General features: G+C 44.7%; 1 long non-coding RNA gene across 2 annotated transcripts in view; it reads left to right on the top strand.

The window, feature by feature from the left end:
* The first annotated feature begins 1,915 nt into the window (after positions 1–1,915).
* Positions 1,916–19,505, top strand: part of LOC307185420 — a 1,105,689-nt gene continuing 1,088,099 nt past the window's right edge. For both annotated transcript variants that reach the window (XR_013828056.1, XR_013828057.1), the window contains exon 1: positions 1,916–2,002. This is a non-coding gene — a long non-coding RNA (uncharacterized lncRNA). The remainder of the gene's footprint in view (positions 2,003–19,505) is intronic.

The raw sequence follows: 19,505 nt of genomic DNA, 5'->3' as shown, positions 1-19,505 counted from the left end.
ATTCTCTTTTGCAGACATAGCAATCCATAGGTTTTAAGATACTTACTAGTCAGGTACATTCTTAGGCGTTTAATATGGGGTGTTGAGTCCATTTCGTTGAGCAAGGAGTAGCTCTTGTCTATTCCATATTTGGCTTCAGGAACTTTATCTGTGCTCATTTCAATCTCTGGTTTTATGCAGCACCCCAACTCACCTTTCCCCTTAAGCAAGCATAAGTTGGTTTTCTAAATTTGAGACCCTGTTCTGTTTTGGAATGCAGTTCCTGTGTAGCCAAGTTTACATTCCGTGTATTAGTGATATCTTATGATGTTTCTTTTTCTGTGTGACTTATTTCATTTAGAATCATCGTATCTGAATCCACTCATTATGCTGCTACGGGCCTGATGACATAGATTTCATTGCTGAGTGATACTGCATTGTACGTAAGTACCACAAGTTCTTTATCCATTTTTCAATTTCTGTGATATTGAACTTGTACGGTAAACGAGGTTCTTGTAAACAGAGGCGTCCCAAACTTTGGGGTGGCTGTGTCTTTTTGATTTTAATTTCCCTAAGCTATAGGACCATAAGTGGAAGTGCCCTAGGCTCTGTTGCTTTGTTTTTTAGATGTTTCAGGAAACACCATACACTTCTCCCGAGTGTCTGTTGGCAATTTACATCCCGCCCATCAGCATAACAAGGCTCCCAGTTCTCCATGGCCTGTCCTGCCTTTCTGGATTTTACACTTTTTTCAGATGGCCCTTTTGACCGGGGGGAAGTGAGACTTCATTGTAGTGCAGATTTCCTTTGCAAGCTTGCTTGGTTGGCCCAAAAGGGTGTATACGTTTTTTCCTGAATATATTCAGGAAAAAACGCATACACCCTTTTTGGCCAAGTGCATCATTGTGGACGTTCTGCCTCTTTTCCTATGCTTTCAATGCAATTCCAGTCTACCTCCTGAAATCGGTTTCCTGCAATTCTGCCCTGCTTTCAAGTCCTCTTGGCAGCCTTACTTCAGTATATTTTTGGACGATAGCTGTCATTTATAACTCTGCAGGTTTGTGAATTATAGTGTCCCTGAGCTCCTTTCTTCAACTCGCTTTCTTGTGAGCTGGCCGCAACACCGCAGGATGGCTTCAGGCCCTAATCTGGTTCCGGCACGGCACGCTGAGCCTTTCGTTATTTCCTCTTCCTGGTGGGAAATGAGAGTTAAATTTGCCCGTCCAGACACCTCCAGCTAGTCTCTCATTGGTTCTCCCTATTCCTGTTCATCTTCCGCAGAAATTGCAAACTGGGCCAAACAGGAGGTTAAAGGCGCTGACTCTCCAAGTGGGGAGAGTGTTAGTAAAGCGTCTGGAATGTTGCACCCGAGTACCAGGGGAGGAAAACTGAGACATATTTGAACACGTCTCCCGTTCACACGGTTGATCATACTCTGGGTTCCACATGCATGTTTTAGCTGAAGGAAGAATACCTTAAACCTGGAGAGTTGAGACCCGTGGAATGGGTACCATGCAATATGTCTTCAAAGGGTCTTCATTTGCTCACCGAACCTCTCCAATCCTATCACTGCTGCGTTTATGCCCCTGTACACACGCTTGATTCTCTTTTGGAGACATAGCAATCCATAGGTTTTAAGATACTTACTAGTCAGGTACATTCTTAGGCGTTTAATATGGGTTGTTGAGTCCATTTCGTTGAGCAAGGAGTAGCTCTTGTCTATTCCATATTTGGCTTAAGGAACTTTATCTGTGCTCATTTCAATCTCTGGTTTTATGCAGCACCCCAACTCACCTTTCCCCTTAAGCAAGCATAAGTTGGTTTTCTATATTTGAGACGCTGTTCTGTTTTGGAATGCAGTTCCTGTGTAGCCAAGTTTACATTCCGTGTATTAGTGAAATCTTATGATGTTTCTTTTTCTGTGTGACTTATTTCATTTAGAATCATCGTACCTGAATCCACTCATTATGCTGCTACGGTCCTGATGACATAGATTTCATTGCTGAGTGATACTGCATTGTACGTAAGTACCACAAGTTCTTTATCCATTTTTCACTTTCTGTGATATTAAACTTGTACGGTAAATGAGGTTCTTGTAAACAGAGGCGTCCCAAACTTTGGGGTGGCTGTGTCTTTTTGATTTTAATTTCCCTAAGCTATAGGACCATAAGTGGAAGTGCCCTAGGCTCTGTTGCTTTGTTTTTTAGATGTTTCAGGAAACACCATACACTTCTCCCGAGTGTCTGTTGGCAATTTACATCCCGCCCATCAGCATAACAAGGTTCCCAGTTCTCCATGGCCTGTCCTGCATTTCTGGTTTTTACAATTTTTTAGGATGGCCCTTTTGACCGGTGGGAAGTGAGACTTCTTTGTTGTGCACATTTGCATTGCTTGCTTGCTTCGTTGCCCATAAAGTGCGTATGCGTTTTTTCCTGGATATAGTCAGGAAAAAACGCATACGCCCTTTTGGGCCAACTGCATCATTGTCGAAATTCTGCCGCTTTTCATGTGCGTTAAAGACGAGTCCAATCTATCTCTTGAAATCTGTTTCTTGCAATTCTGTCTTGCATTCAGATCCTCTTCTTTGCCTTACCTCAACATATTTTTGGACGTTAGTTTTCATTTATAACTCTGCAGGTTTGTGAATTGCAGTGACCCTGAGCTCCATTTTTTAAGTTGCTCTTTTGTGAGCTGGCCTCAAACCCGCAGGATTGCTTCAGGCCCTATTTTGGCTCCGGTGAGGCAGGCTGAGCCTTTCTTTAATTCTTATTCTTAATGGGAAATTAGAGTGATATGTGCCCGTCCAAACCCCTACAACTCTTCTCTCATTGGTTCCCCCTCTTCCCGTTCATCCTCCTCACAATTTGCAAAATGTGTGAAACAGAAGTTTAAATGTGCTGATTCTCCAAGTGGGGAGATTCTAAGTAGCGTGGCTGGAATGGTGAACAGGAGCAGCAGGAGAGGATAAATGAGGTGCATTTTAGACACATCTCCCGATCACATGGTGTACAGTCCTCTGGGTTTTCCATGCATGTTTTAGCTGTAGGAAGATCCCTTGAACCTGCAGATTTGGGACCCATTGAATGGGTACCAGGTAGTATTACTTTAAAGGGTGTGCATTTCCTCACCCAACCTCACATTTCTCTTAGCGCAAACAGTTTCCAGCCTTATGTCTCATCCTGCTGTGGGTCTAGATGTGTTCAATCCATGTTGCATCACCGTCCCTGAGGAAAAGTTGTAAGAGGTTTTCTCTGTCTCTCTGTCGTTTATTTTTTTCAATTTATTACTATATTGGTTACAGCTGATTTTCAAAGCTCTGTTTCTTGCTGCTGTACATCCACTTGATTCACGTACAGAGAGACATCAATAAATTCTTTTTCAGATTCTTACCAGTTGTATATATTCTTTTCCGGATGACTTGAGTGTGCTGAGTGCAGTTCTTTTAGCTACCGTGTAGGCCTTGTTGATTATCAGTTTGGTATTTGGAATGGTATCTTTGCTAATTTCAACCTCCTGGATGATGCCTCACCCCTCCCCACCTTTCCCGTTTAGCAGCCTTATGCGTGTTTTCTACATATTTGACTATGTTTTTGTTTTGTAATTTATTTCATGTGTAGCCATTTTGGATTCCACCTTTAAGTGATATCTTATGATATGTGTCTTTTTCTTTTTGAATTCTGTCACTTAGAATGATCATACGTAACTCCTCCGGAGTTGTTACAACTGGCCATATTTCATTGATTTCCAGGCTGAATAATATTCCACTCTACCTAAGTACCACATCTCTATCCATTTTTTCCCTCCAGAGACATTTAAGTTATATCCTAGTCGAGGATCTTTTAAACAGAGAGGGGGTAAACATTGGGGTGCCTGTGTCCTCTCGATTTTTGTTTTTCCCAAGATATACGCCCATGAGTGCAAGTGCCCTATGCTCTGTAGCTCATTTTGTAGATGCTTTAGTAAACACAATACACTTCTCCAGAATGGCCGTTGGCAATATACATTTCCACTATAAGTCTCACAGGGCTCCCTCTTCTCGTTGCCCTGTCCTGCATTTCTGTTGTTTACGCTTTATGAGGATGGCTCTTCTGACTGATCCGAAGTGATATCTTTTGTGGTATTGACTTCCAGTGCCCACCTGTTTGGTTGGCTAAAAAAGTGTATGCCCTTTTCTTGAATATATACAGAAAAGAACGCATACACCCTTTTTGGCCAACTGCAATGTTGGCAATGTTCAGCTCCTTTTCTTGTGCTTAATGACGAGTCCTTTCTACCTCCTCAAATCCCTTTCCTGCCATTCTCCCTTGCTTACAAGTCCTTTTCTCTGACTTTCCTCAAGACATTTTTCAGTGATGGATATTTTCAACTCTGCAGTTTTGTGAATTTTACTGCCCCTGAGTTCCATTGTTCAACTCGTGTTTATGGGAACTGGCCACAAAGCAGCGGGATTTCCTCAAGCCCTATACTGTTTCCATGGGCAACCCTAGCCTTTGGTCAATTCGTCTTCCTGATTGGAAATTAGAGTGACATGTGCCTGTCTGAACACCTAGGACTTGTCTCTCATTGTTCCTCATCCTTCCGCTTCATCCTCTGGACAAATTCCAAACTGTACGCAACAGGATGTTGACAGTGCTGACATCTCCAAGTGGGGAGACTGTTAGTAAAGATGCTGGAGGGGTGAACCCGAGCACCAGGAGATGAGGAGATGAGATGCCTTTTCCAAACTCTTCCCGATCAGACGGTATACCATCCTCTGGGTGTGACAGACATGTTTTAGCAGTAGGAAGAGTCCCATTCATGTAAGGAGAACACCAGGGCTTTTTCAAAATCAGTGTCTCCCCGAAACCCAAACTGGGGAATTTTTTAAGCTACGGCTACACATATGTTCATTAAGGGCCTTGGGAAGTAGGCAGAGTCCAAACTTTAGATGATTGAAGTCTTCAGGGTCAGAAGCACTCACCACCAGCTTCCCTTAGGCTACACTTTAACTGTCATTGATAGATGATGTCAATAAAAATATCTATTCTTTTTCAGATTATTTCCCCTTATAGGTTATTGCAAAATGTTGAGTGTAGTTCCCTGTGCTATACAGTAGTTCCTTGTTGATGATCTATTTTATACATAGCAGTGTGTATGTGTTCATTCCAAACTGTTAATTTATCCCTCCTCCCACCTTTCCCCTTTGGTAATAATAAATTATAAGATTTTATACTTCTCAGAAATGGGGGAGCTGAAAGAGAGGTATCATTTTCAATGGAAAAGCATTTAAAACAAGATTGAAGGTTTAACCAAGATTATTAGATGTACATCCTTGGAAAGAAATCACTTCGTTTCTCTAATATTGACCTGACAAATAAGACAAACCTTTTCACTGAACTTGCTTATAAAAAGTGATGGAAATATCAAATGGAAGTGTTAAAAACATCTTATTTTACCCGAGCCTTATACACTGTTCTATGTTAACTACAGTTTGGCTCACACATCTGTTCATTGAGGTTACAATAGTCTCAATTTCTGTTACTGATCCTCCAGAGTGGACCCCAACAAGTGTCCCCCTGCCCAGTGTCATTGGGACCAACAAATCGAGACTGAGTTTTGTTCACAAGCAAAGGAAACTTTATATTTTGATCAGAGAATGGGGAGGTGAGAGCATGCACTACCCCGTGGGCTGTGGGCTGGGCTGCTGTGTAGAGATCCTGTCAGAGTCAGTGGGAGGGAGGGAGGCGGTGGAGCTCTCGAGGGCCGGGTTGGCTGTAGCTCAGGCTCTATATCGTGGAGTCTGCACTGGGCCCCAGGAGCTGAGGTGTCGACCCAGCCATTCTGCAGTAGGAAATCTGGTCTGAAGTGCCGGGTGTGGAACCTCTGCATGCGGGACCCTAGGAGCACGTGAAATTAGACAAAGCACAAAGGATAAAAAAGGTTAGACTTGACTTTATTGCCCAGATTCTATTTTTATCTCCCAGGGATTTTTAATGGGCTTTGCTGGGGACAAACCCCTCCTCTGCCTTTTGTCCCGTTCCTCATTCTTGGAGTGCTGAGGGTGCAGACCCTTCTTCTGTAACTGCTGAGTGCTGAGTTGGGAGCCCTCATACCCTGGGGCGAGGGTCAGAGCTTCTCCCCAGCAGCCTCCCGGTGACGTTGATTGTCCCCAGGACCCCTGCCTCCCTGCTCGTCCACCTGAGCACCAGCATTGGAAGTGTTATAGATTCTAATGACCTTTAAGGGTCCAGGAAAGAGATGTGCAGAGACGCTGTGGGGGCCGGTTTCACCCCGCCCCACATTTGTTCGGCCACCTTAGGCTGACCGTCTCTGCCAGCCTAGATGCTCTGACCAGTAGTCTGCGCTTTCTTCAATTAGGCCCCTGAATTAACGTACAAACAGCACCAGGTGTCAGAGCCCTGCCCGCTCAACTCCCAGACAGTCCAGGGTCAGTGGTGATCAAGGACCATGATGGCTACTGAGTCAACAGCCTTTTGAAGTAAACAGGAGTCCAGCCGGTCTTATTGGCCACCATCATCACGGTGTCTGTAGGCTTTTCTATGGTGACAGTGTGGTATACTGTTCCCCCGCCAAGATTATTAGCTCCCCTCTGGGTGCAGTAAGTCCTGCAAGCAGTAGTCTACTCTTTTGGGACACACTCTTGTTGTTTTATGAGAGAAACTCCAGGTCAAGTGATGTTCACACGAGTCGTCATGGTGCCCTGTTGCCCCCGGTTATCTCTCTGGATGTTGGAGTTGGAGGGCCTCCTCACTCGAGGTCGGTGTGCCCACGGAGCGAACCCTGCAACTTCAGGGCATGGTTGGTGGTTAGGATCACCACGTGGGGTCCTTTTCCCTTAGGAGGGAGGTGGCCTTTTGGGCTGCTGATTTCCAGGTTTTTAGATACCGCCAGTATCTTGGCCAGATGTGGCAGTGGGCCAAGCCCCTTAGTGACCGTAGTTTATCCTACCTGGATGGCATTCTTGCATTGTTCCATTTCAAGTGGTCCCAGTTTTTGCACTAATTCTCCAATGGCGATTCACCTTTCACCGGGAATGTAAAGGTCAAAGGGTTTAGCTAAATTAGGGAGTTCCAGGGCAAGGGTCTGAATTGACTGCTCTTTCCATTCTTGAAAGGCCACTTCTGGATTCTATTCAAAAGGATCATCATCTTTACCTTTCAGTGTTTCATATAGAGGCCCAGCTAGTAGACTGTAGTTAGGGATCCAGAAGCAGCAAACCCTGGCGTCCCCAGGAACCCCTAAGCTGTCTTCTAGTTTTAGAAAGGGGTAAGGCTGAAAATGGTTTCTTCCCTTTCCTGGGATGGGCTTCTCTGACCTTCTGTGAGAATGAAGCCCAGGCAGGTCACCGCAGTCTGTGATATTTGAGCTTTTTCTTGGACAACTTCTATCCTTTATTGGCTTGGTAGTTCAGAGGCCTCCTTAGTAGGGCTGGTGATCAGAATGTCGTCTGCATATTGAAGGAGGGTTTCCTTTTCCAGAGGTAGAACTTTTAGGTCTTTAGCTAAGCTTTCCCCAAAGATGGTGTGGGAATTTTTGCACCCTTGGGGCCAGACGGCCCGGAAGTATTGTTTTAGTTGTATGTTGAGTCCTGCCACTCACAAGCCAAAATTTCTTGTGACTCTGGGACTAATGGAATACAAAAGAAGGCATCATTGAAGACTAATACAGAATACCATGTCCTGGTGGTTGGTAGAATGACCAGCAGGGTGTAGGAATTAGGAGCAACTGGAGGTATATCTTCGGTGGCTTCACTGAGTGTCCTGACATCCTTTACCAGGTCCCCAGCAGCCCATGGGGCTCTCGTGGTCAGACCAATCCCAGAATATGGAGCTCACCTGGGCAGGTACCCCACCCCCACCCCAGCCCACGGGGCTCTCATGGTCAGGCCCCTCCCAGGATACAGAGCTACCCTTGCAGGTACCGTGGCAGGGCTGGGCACACAGGAACCGTGCACATAGCCCTCATTGCAGAGCACCCCCAGCTCACCTGTCGCTCAGAGCTGACACAGAGCACCTCAGAGCAGGACTTGAACTAACAAACAGCAGCTGCGACAGGTCTGTGACCCTGGGCATCACTCCGTGAGGCCTCCCTCCACCTGGTCTTCCAGAGACTTCCACTGCACCCGGGGCACCAGGCCTCTGTCTCCAACCACCACCCACCCCTCCTCTCCCTGACTCCTGGGTTCCTCTCATTAGGAGAGGGTTTTCTTGAAGTTGTCTCCCACTCATGGGCCAGATAAAATGATTAGAAAACAAGCCAAAGCTGCAGCCCCTTGTCTATCCTGACTCTCAGGAGCCCACACCTGTTCCTTGGACCTGGCCGGTTCAGCAAGTTCCATTTTCTGCAACTGTGAGCCCTTGAGGGGTGATGATTGGCTGACCTGGGCAGCCTTACCATGCCGGCCAGCCCTCCCCAGGTGTGCCTGGGTTGAGATCAATATAAATACCACTCCAGGCAGCAAGAGCCCCTGCAGCCGTGCCTGACGCCATTTTCTCTGCCCTGTCAGCAGTCTCGGGGCTGGGCTGGTGGGAGGGAGTGAGAGGCCACGGCTTTGTGGGTGGCCCAGTGTGAGTGGGGCTCTGCTGGACTTTCTGCAGCAGTTGCCAGGCTGCCACCTGCTAAAGAAGAGGATGTGTCACCCATACCTGCTGCTGGAATTTCTCCCTGGGCAGAGGTGAGGAAGGAAAAAAGCAGTGGGGGCAGGGACAGGACGGGTATCTCAGGCAGGGAAATGGAAATCTTCCAGAAGAGCACCCAGGGCCAGGACCATCCTGGCTGGCCTGCAGGCACCAAGTCGGCTGGCATGCTGTCACTCGTGTGGCTCTATGGCCCTTCCTCTAGGCTTTCAAGTCCTTGTATATATTCAGGTGTTTTACCTGGGACGGGTGGGAATAGTTCAGCAGCAACTGGCCTGGGGCTCAGCTCACGTTTACTCACAGATGCCTCGGCACGGTGCCCCAGCTTTGCAATGAGGACGCTTGTTGCGTGGGGGCTGCTGGCTGAATGGGAGACGATTCCCCACCACTGACCAACTTCAGAATTGTTTACAACTGGAGCAAGTGCCCTGATACGGTTTTCCTCTGTGTAACTGGTGGGTTCTGTGTTTTTTTCTCTTTTTCGTTTTTGGTTCAAGGTAGATTTTATTCCTCTTTTTTGTATTTACAGATATAAGCATGGAAATAATTTATTCATATAAATACATGTATGTGCAGGGAATAATTGTTTTTTCTGTTTTATTTTTTAAATTTTACTTCTTATTAATTTTGAATTTTATTTTATATTTTTATACAGCAGGTTCTTATTGGTTATCTATTTTATACATATAAATGTATACATGCCAATCCCAGTCTCTCAACTCCTCCCACCACCACCCCCCAACAGCTTTCCCCCCTTGTTGTCCATACGTTTGTTGTCTACATCTGTTGCTCTATTTATGCCTTGCAAAATGGTTAATCTGTACAGTTTTTCTAGGTTCCACATATATGCATGAATATACAAGATTTGTTTTTCTCTTTCTGACTTACTTCACTCTGTATGACAGTCTCTAGATCCATTGACGTCTCTACAAATGACCCAATTTCATTCCTTTTCATGGCTTAGTAATATTCCATTTTATATATGTACCACAGCTTTATGCATTCGTCTGTCTGTGGGCATTTAGGTTGCTTCCATTACCTCGATATTGTAAATAGTGATGCAATGAACATTGCGGTGAATGACTCTTTTTGATTTATGATTTTGTCTGGGTATATGTCCAGTACTGGGATTGCTGTATCATATGGTAATTCTATTGTTAGTTTCTTAAGAAATTCCATATTGTTCTCCATAATGACTGTATCAATTTATATTCCCAACAATAGTGGAAGAGGGTTCCTTTTCTCCACACCCTTTCCAGCATTTTTTGTTTGTAGATTTTCTATGATGCCTATTCTACCAGGTGTGAGGTGATACCTCATTGTTGAATCCATTTCGTTGAGCAAGGGGTAGCTCTTGTCTATTACATATTTGGCTTATGGAACGGTATCTGTGCTAATTTCAAACTCTGCTTTTATGCAGCACCCCAACTCACCTTCCCCCTTAAGCAGGCATAAGTTGGTTTTCTAAACTTGACACCCTGTTCTGTTTTGTAATTCAGTTCATGTGTAGCCAAGTTCACATTCCGTGTATTAGTGATACCTTATGATGTTTCTTTTTCTGTGTGACTTATTTCACTTAAAATCATCGTGCCTCAATCCACTCATTATGCTGGTACGGGCCTGGTGACATAGATTTCATTGCTGAGTGGTATTCTGTTGCACAAAAGTACCGCAACTTCTTTATCCATTATTTGCTGTCTGGGATATTTAACCTGTGCCGTAGAAGAGATTCCTGTAAAAAGAGCCGTCCCAAATTTTGGGGTTGCTGTGTCTTTTTGATATTAATTTCCCTAAGCTATAGGACCATAAGTGGAAGTGCCCTAGGCTCTGTTGCTTTGTTTTTTAGATGTTTCAGGAAACACCATACACTTCTCCCGAGTGTCTGTTGGCAATTTACATCCCGCCCATCAGCATAACAAGGCTCCCAGTTCTCCATGGCCTGTCCTGCCTTTCTGGATTTTACACTTTTTTCAGATGGCCCTTTTGACCGCGGGGAAGTGAGACTTCATTGTAGTGTATATTTCCTTTGCAAGCTTGCTTGGTTGGCCAAAAAGGGCGTATGCGTTTTTTCCTGAATATATTCAGGAAAAAACGCATACGCCCTTTTTGGCCAAGTGCATCATTGTGGACGTTCTGCCTCTTTTCCTATGCTTTCAATGCAATTCCAGTCTACCTCCTGAAATCGGTTTCCTGCAATTCTGCCCCGCTTTCAAGTCCTCTTGGCAGCCTTACTTCAGTCTATTTTTGGACGATAGCTGTCATTTATAACTCTGCAGGTTTGTGAATTACAGTGCCCCTGAGCTCCTTTCTTCGACTCGCTTTCTTGTGACCTGGCCGCAACACCGCAGCATGGCTTCAGGCCCTAATCTGGTTCCGGCACGGCACGCTGAGCCTTTGGTTATTTCCTCTTCCTGGTGGGAAATGAGAGTTAAATTTGCCCGTCCAGACACCTCCAGCTAGTCTCTCATTGGTTTTCCCTATTCCTGTTCATCTTCCGCAGAAATTGGAAACTGGGCCAAACATGAGGTTAAAGGCGCTGACTCTCCAAGTGGGGAGAGTGTTAGTAAAGCGTCTGGAATGTTGCACCCGAGTACCAGGGGAGGAAAACTGAGACATATTTGAACACGTCTCCCGTTCACACGGTTGATCATACTCTGGGTTCCACATGCGTGTTTTAGCTGAAGGAAGAATACCTTAAACCTTGAGAGTTGAGACCCGTGGAATGGGTACCATGCAATATGTCTTCAAAGGGTCTTCATTTGCTCACCGAACCTCTCCAATCCTATCACTGCTGCGTTTATGCCCCTGTACACACGCTTGATTCTCTTTTGGAGACATAGCAATCCATAGGTTTTAAGATACTTACTAGTCAGGTACATTCTTAGGCGTTTAATATGGGGTGTTGAGTCCATTTCGTTGAGCAAGGAGTAGCTCTTGTCTATTCCATATTTGGCTTAAGGAACTTTATCTGTGCTCATTTCAATCTCTGGTTTTATGCAGCACCGCAACTCACCTTTCCCCTTAAGCAAGCATAAGTTGGTTTTCTAAATTTGAGACCCTGTTCTGTTTTGGAATGCAGTTCCTGTGTAGCCAAGTTTACATTCCGTGTATTAGTGATATCTTATGATGTTTCTTTTTCTGTGTGACTTATTTCAGTTAGAATCATCGTACCTGAATCCACTCATTATGCTGCTACGGTCCTGATGACATAGATTTCATTGCTGAGTGATACTGCATTGTACGTAAGTACCACAAGTTCTTTATCCATTTTTCACTTTCTGTGATATTGAACTTGTACGGTAAATGAGGTTCTTGTAAACAGAGGCGTCCCAAACTTTGGGGTGCCTGTGTCTTTTTGATTTTAATTTCCCTAAGCTATAGGACCATAAGTGGAAGTGCCCTAGGATCTGTTGCTTTGTTTTTTAGATGTTTCAGGAAACACCATACACTTCTCCCGAGTGTCTGTTGGCAATTTACATCCTGCCCATCAGCATAACAAGGCTCCCAGTTCTCCATGGCCTGTCCTGCCTTTCTGGATTTTACACTTTTTTCAGATGGCCCTTTTGACCGGGGGGAAGTGAGACTTCATTGTAGTGCAGATTTCCTTTGCAAGCTTGCTTGGTTGGCCAAAAAGGGCGTATGCGTTTTTTCCTGAATATATTCAGGAAAAAACGCATACGCCCTTTTTGGCCAAGTGCATCATTGTGGACGTTCTGCCTCTTTTCCTATGCTTTCAGTGCAATTCCAGTCTACCTCCTGAAATCGGTTTCCTGCAATTCTGCCCCGCTTTCAAGTCCTCTTGGCAGCCTTACTTTAGTATATTTTTGGACGATAGCTGTCATTTATAACTCTGCAGGTTTGTGAATTACAGTGCCCCTGAGCTCCTTTCTTCAACTCGCTTTCTTGTGCCCTTGCCGCAACACCGCAGCATGGCTTCAGGCCCTAATCTGGTTCCGGCACGGCACGCTGAGCCTTTGGTTATTTCCTCTTCCTGGTGGGAAATGAGAGTTAAATTTGCCCGTCCAGACACCTCCAGCTAGCCTCTCATTGGTTCTCCCTATTCCTGTTCATCTTCCGCAGAAATTGGAAACTAGGCCAAACATGAGGTTAAAGGCGCTGACTCTCCAAGTGGGGAGAGTGTTAGTAAAGCGTCTGGAATGTTGCACCCGAGTACCAGGGGAGGAAAACTGAGACATATTTGAACACGTCTCCCGTTCACACGGTTGATCATACTCTGGGTTCCACATGCGTGTTTTAGCTGAAGGAAGAATACCTTAAACCTTGAGAGTTGAGACCCGTGGAATGGGTACCATGCAATATGTCTTCAAAGGGTCTTCATTTGCTCACCGAACCTCTCCAATCCTATCACTGCTGCGTTTATGCCCCTGTACACACGCTTGATTCTATTTTGGAGACATAGCAATCCATAGGTTTTAAGATACTTACTAGTCAGGTACATTCTTAGGCGTTTAATATGGGGTGTTGAGTCCATTTCGTTGAGCAAGGAGTAGCTCTTGTCTATTCCATATTTGGCTTAAGGAACTTTATCTGTGCTCATTTCAATCTCTGGTTTTATGCAGCACCGCAACTCACCTTTCCCCTTAAGCAAGCATAAGTTGGTTTTCTAAATTTGAGACCCTGTTCTGTTTTGGAATGCAGTTCCTGTGTAGCCAAGTTTACATTCCGTGTATTAGTGATATCTTATGATGTTTCTTTTTCTGTGTGACTTATTTCAGTTAGAATCATCGTACCTGAATCCACTCATTATGCTGCTACGGTCCTGATGACATAGATTTCATTGCTGAGTGATACTGCATTGTACGTAAGTACCACAAGTTCTTTATCCATTTTTCACTTTCTGTGATATTGAACTTGTACGGTAAATGAGGTTCTTGTAAACAGAGGCGTCCCAAACTTTGGGGTGGCTGTGTCTTTTTGATTTTAATTTCCCTAAGCTATAGGACCATAAGTGGAAGTGCCCTAGGATCTGTTGCTTTGTTTTTTAGATGTTTCAGGAAACACCATACACTTCTCCCGAGTGTCTGTTGGCAATTTACATCCCGCCCATCAGCATAACAAGGCTCCCATTTCTCCATGGCCTGTCCTGCCTTTCTGGATTTTACACTTTTTTCAGATGGCCCTTTTGACCGGGGGGAAGTGAGACTTCATTGTAGTGCAGATTTCCTTTGCAAGCTTGCTTGGTTGGCCAAAAAGGGCGTATGCGTTTTTTCCTGAATATATTCAGGAAAAAACGCATACGCCCTTTTTGGCCAAGTGCATCATTGTGGACGTTCTGCCTCTTTTCCTATGCTTTCAATGCAATTCCAGTCTACCTCCTGAAATCGGTTTCCTGCAATTCTGCCCCGCTTTCAAGTCCTCTTGGCAGCCTTACTTTAGTATATTTTTGGACGATAGCTGTCATTTATAACTCTGCAGGTTTGTGAATTACAGTGCCCCTGAGCTCCTTTCTTCAACTCGCTTTCTTGTGACCTGGCCGCAACACCGCAGCATGGCTTCAGGCCCTAATCTGGTTCCGGCACGGCACGCTGAGCCTTTGGTTATTTCCTCTTCCTGGTGGGAAATGAGAGTTAAATTTGCCCGTCCAGACACCTCCAGCTAGTCTCTCATTGGTTCTCCCTATTCCTGTTCATCTTCCGCAGAAATTGGAAACTGGGCCAAACATGAGGTTAAAGGCGCTGACTCTCCAAGTGGGGAGAGTGTTAGTAAAGCGTCTGGAATGTTGCACCCGAGTACCAGGGGAGGAAAACTGAGACATATTTGAACACGTCTCCCGTTCACACGGTTGATCATACTCTGGGTTCCACATGCGTGTTTTAGCTGAAGGAAGAATACCTTAAACCTTGAGAGTTGAGACCCGTGGAATGGGTACCATGCAATATGTCTTCAAAGGGTCTTCATTTGCTCACCGAACCTCTCCAATCCTATCACTGCTGCGTTTATGCCCCTGTACACACGCTTGATTCTCTTTTGGAGACATAGCAATCCATAGGTTTTAAGATACTTACTAGTCAGGTACATTCTTAGGCGTTTAATATGGGGTGTTGAGTCCATTTCGTTGAGCAAGGAGTAGCTCTTGTCTATTCCATATTTGGCTTAAGGAACTTTATCTGTGCTCATTTCAATCTCTGGTTTTATGCAGCACCGCAACTCACCTTTCCCCTTAAGCAAGCATAAGTTGGTTTTCTAAATTTGATACCCTGTTCTGTTTTGGAATGCAGTTCCTGTGTAGCCAAGTTTACATTCCGTGTATTAGTGATATCTTATGATGTTTCTTTTTCTGTGTGACTTATTTCAGTTAGAATCATCGTACCTGAATCCACTCATTATGCTGCTACGGTCCTGATGACATAGATTTCATTGCTGAGTGATACTGCATTGTACGTAAGTACCACAAGTTCTTTATCCATTTTTCACTTTCTGTGATATTGAACTTGTACGGTAAATGAGGTTCTTGTAAACAGAGGCGTCCCAAACTTTGGGGTGGCTGTGTCTTTTTGATTTTAATTTCCCTAAGCTATAGGACCATAAGTGGAAGTGCCCTAGGATCTGTTGCTTTGTTTTTTAGATGTTTCAGGAAACACCATACACTTCTCCCGAGTGTCTGTTGGCAATTTACATCCCGCCCATCAGCATAACAAGGCTCCCAGTTCTCCATGGCCTGTCCTGCCTTTCTGGATTTTACACTTTTTTCAGATGGCCCTTTTGACCGGGGGGAAGTGAGACTTCATTGTAGTGCAGATTTCCTTTGCAAGCTTGCTTGGTTGGCCAAAAAGGGCGTATGCGTTTTTTCCTGAATATATTCAGGAAAAAACGCATACGCCCTTTTTGGCCAAGTGCATCATTGTGGACGTTCTGCCTCTTTTCCTATGCTTTCAGTGCAATTCCAGTCTACCTCCTGAAATCGGTTTCCTGCAATTCTGCCCCGCTTTCAAGTCCTCTTGGCAGCCTTACTTTAGTATATTTTTGGACGATAGCTGTCATTTATAACTCTGCAGGTTTGTGAATTACAGTGCCCCTGAGCTCCTTTCTTCAACTCGCTTTCTTGTGACCTGGCCGCAACACCGCAGCATGGCTTCAGGCCCTAATCTGGTTCCGGCCCGGCATGCTGAGCCTTTGGTTAATTCCTCCTCCTGGTGGGAAATGAGAGTTAAATTTGCCCGTCCAGACACCTCCAGCTAGCCTCTCATTGGTTCTCGCTATTCCTGTTCATCTTCCGCAGAAATTGCAAACTGGGCCAAACAGGAGGTTAAAGGGACTGACGCTCCAAGTGGGGAGAGTGTTAGTAAAGCGTCTGGAATGTTGCACCCGAGTACCAGGGGAGGAAAACTGAGACATATTTGAACACGTCTCCCGATCACATGGTTGATCATACTCTAGGTTCCACATGCATGTTTTAGCTGAAGGAAGAATACCTTAAACCTGGGTAGTTGAAACCCGTGGAATGGGTACCATGCAATATGACTTCAAAGGGTCTTCATTTGCTCACCGAACCTCTCCAATCCTATCACTGCTGCATTTATGCCCCTGTACACATGCTTGATTCTCTTTCGGAGACATAGCAATCCATAGGTTTTAAGATACTTACTAGTCAGGTACATTCTTAGGCGTTTAATATGCGGTGTTGAGTCCATTTCGTTGAGCAAGGAGTAGCTCTTGTCTATTCCATATTTGACTTAAGGAACTTTATCTGTGCTCATTTCAATCTCTGGTTTTATGCAGCACCCCAACTCACCTTTCCCCTTAAGCAAGCATAAGTTGGTTTTCTAAATTTGAGACCCTGTTCTGTTCTGTAATTCAGTTCCTGTGTAGCCAAGTTTACATTCCGTGTATTACTGATATCTTATGATGTTTCTTTTTCTGTGTGACTTATTTCAGTTAGAATCATCATACCTGAATCCACTCATTGTGCTGCTAAGGGCCTGATGACACAGATTTCATTGCTGAGTGATATTGCTTTGTAAGTAAATACCACAACTTCTTTATGCATTTTTCACTTTCTGTGATGTTGAACTTGTACTGTAAACGAGGTTCTTGTAAACAGAGGCGTCCCAAACTTTGGGGTGGCTGTGTCTTTTTGATTTTAATTTCCCTAAGCTATAGGACCATAAGTGGCAGTGCCCTAGGCTCTGTTGCTTTGTTTTTTAGATGTTTCAGGAAACACCATACACTTCTCCCGAGTGTCTGTTGGCAATTTACATCCCGCCCATCAGCATAACAAGGCTCCCAGTTCTCCATGGCCTGTCCTGCCTTTCTGGATTTTACACTTTTTTCAGATGGCCCTTTTGACCGGGGGGAAGTGAGACTTCATTGTAGTGCAGATTTCCTTTGCAAGCTTGCTTGGTTGGCCAAAAAGGGCGTATGCGTTTTTTCCTGAATATATTCAGGAAAAAACGCATACGCCCTTTTTGGCCAAGTGCATCATTGTGGACGTTCTGCCTCTTTTCCTATGTTTTCAATGCAATTCCAGTCTACCTCCTGAAATCGGTTTCCTGCAATTCTGCCCCGCTTTCAAGTCCTCTTGGCAGCCTTACTTCAGTCTATTTTTGGACGATAGCTGTCATTTATAACTCTGCAGGTTTGTGAATTACAGTGCCCCTGAGCTCCTTTCTTCAACTCGCTTTCTTGTGACCTGGCCGCAACACCGCAGGATGGCTTCAGGCCCTAATCTGGTTCCGGCACGGCACGCTGAGCCTTTAGTTAATTCCTCTTCCTGGTGGGAAATGAGAGTTAAATTTGCCCGTCCAGACACCTCCAGCTAGCCTCTCATTGGTTCTCGCTATTCCTGTTCATCTTCCGCAGAAATTGCAAACTGGGCCAAACAGGAGGTTAAAGGGACTGACGCTCCAAGTGGGGAGAGTGTTAGTAAAGCGTCTGGAATGTTGCACCCGAGTACCAGGGGAGGAAAACTGAGACATATTTGAACACGTCTCCCGATCACATGGTTGATCATACTCTAGGTTCCACATGCATGTTTTAGCTGAAGGAAGAATACCTTAAACCTGGGTAGTTGAAACCCGTGGAATGGGTACCATGCAATATGACTTCAAAGGGTCTTCATTTGCTCACCGAACCTCTCCAATCCTATCACTGCTGCGTTTATGCCCCTGTACACATGCTTGATTCTCTTTCGGAGACATAGCAATCCATAGGTTTTAAGATACTTACTAGTCAGGTACATTCTTAGGCGTTTAATATGGGGTGTTGAGTCCATTTCGTTGAGCAAGGAGTAGCTCTTGTCTATTCCATATTTGGCTTAAGGAACTTTATCTGTGCTCATTTCAATCTCTGGTTTTATGCAGCACCCCAACTCACCTTTACCCTTAAGCAAGAATAAGTTGGTTTTCTAAATTTGAGACCCTGTTCTGTTCTGTAATTCAGTTCCTGTGTAGCCAAGTTTACATTCCGTGTATTACTGATATCTTATGATGTTTCTTTTTCTGTGTGACTTATTTCAGTTAGAATCATCATACCTGAATCCACGCATTGTGCTGCTAAGGGCCTGATGACACAGATTTCATTGCTGAGTGATATTGCTTTGTAAGTAAATACCACAACTTCTTTATCCATTTTTCACGTTCTGCGATGTTGAACTTGTACTGTAAAAGAGGTTCTTGTAAACAGAGCCGTTCCAAACTTTGGGGTGGCTGTGTCTCTTTGATTTTAATTTCCCTAAGCTATAGGACCATAAGTGGAAGTGCCCTAGGTTCTGTTGCTTTGTTTTTTAGATGTTTCAGGAAACACCATACACTTCTCCCGAGTGGTTGTTGGCAATTTACATCCCGCCCATCAGCATAACAAGGCTCCCAGTTCTCCATGGCCTGTCCTGCCTTTCTGGATTTTACACTTTTTTCAGATGGCCCTTTTGACCGGGGGGAAGTGAGACTTCATTGTAGTGCAGATTTCCTTTGCAAGCTTGCTTGGTTGGCCAAAAAGGGCGTATGCGTTTTTTCCTGAAGATATTCAGGAAAAAACGCATACGCCCTTTTTGGCCAAGTGCATCATTGTGGACGTTCTGCCTCTTTTCCTATGCTTTCAATGCAATTCCAGTCTACCTCCTGAAATCGGTTTCCTGCAATTCTGCCCCGCTTTCAAGTCCTCTTGGCAGCCTTACTTCAGTCTATTTTTGGACGATAGGTGTCATTTATAACTCTGCAGGTTTGTGAATTACAGTGCCCCTGAGCTCCTTTCTTCAACTCGCTTTCTTGTGAGCTGGCCGCAACACCGCATGATGGCTTCAGGCCCTAATCTGGTTCAGGTACGGCACGCTGAGCCTTTGGTTATTTCCTCTTCCTGGTGGGAAATGAGAGTTAAATTTGCCCGTCCAGACACCTCCAGCTAGCCTCTCATTGGTTCTCGCTATTCCTGTTCATCTTCCGCAGAAATTGCAAACTGGGCCAAACAGGAGGTTAAAGGCGCTGACTCTCCAAGTGGGGTGTGTGTTTGTAAAGCGTCTGGAATGTTGCACCCGAGTACCAGGGGAGAAAAACTGAGACATATTTGAACACATCTCCCATTCACATGGTTGATCATACTTGCGTTCCACATGCATGTTTTAGCTGAAGGAAGAATACCTTAAACCTGGAGAGTTAAGACCCGTGTAATGGGTACCATGCAATATGACTTCAAAGGGTCTTCATTTGCTCACCGAACCTCTCCAATCCTATCACTGCTGCGTTTATGCCCCTTTACACATGCTTGATTCTCTTTCGGAGACATAGCAATCCATAGGTTTTAAGATACTTACTACTCAGGTACATTCTTAGGCGTTTAATATGGGGTGTTGAGTCCATTTCGTTGAGCAAGGAGTAGCTCTTGTCTATTCCATATTTGGCTTAAGGAACTTTATCTGTGCTCATTTCAATCTCTGGT

The sequence above is a fragment of the Stenella coeruleoalba genome (genome assembly GCF_951394435.1).
Source record: "Stenella coeruleoalba genome assembly, chromosome: 4".
NCBI lineage: Eukaryota > Metazoa > Chordata > Mammalia > Artiodactyla > Delphinidae > Stenella > Stenella coeruleoalba.
The sequence above is the reverse complement of the archived record's forward strand: the minus strand, read 5'-3'. Positions and strand labels throughout refer to the sequence as shown.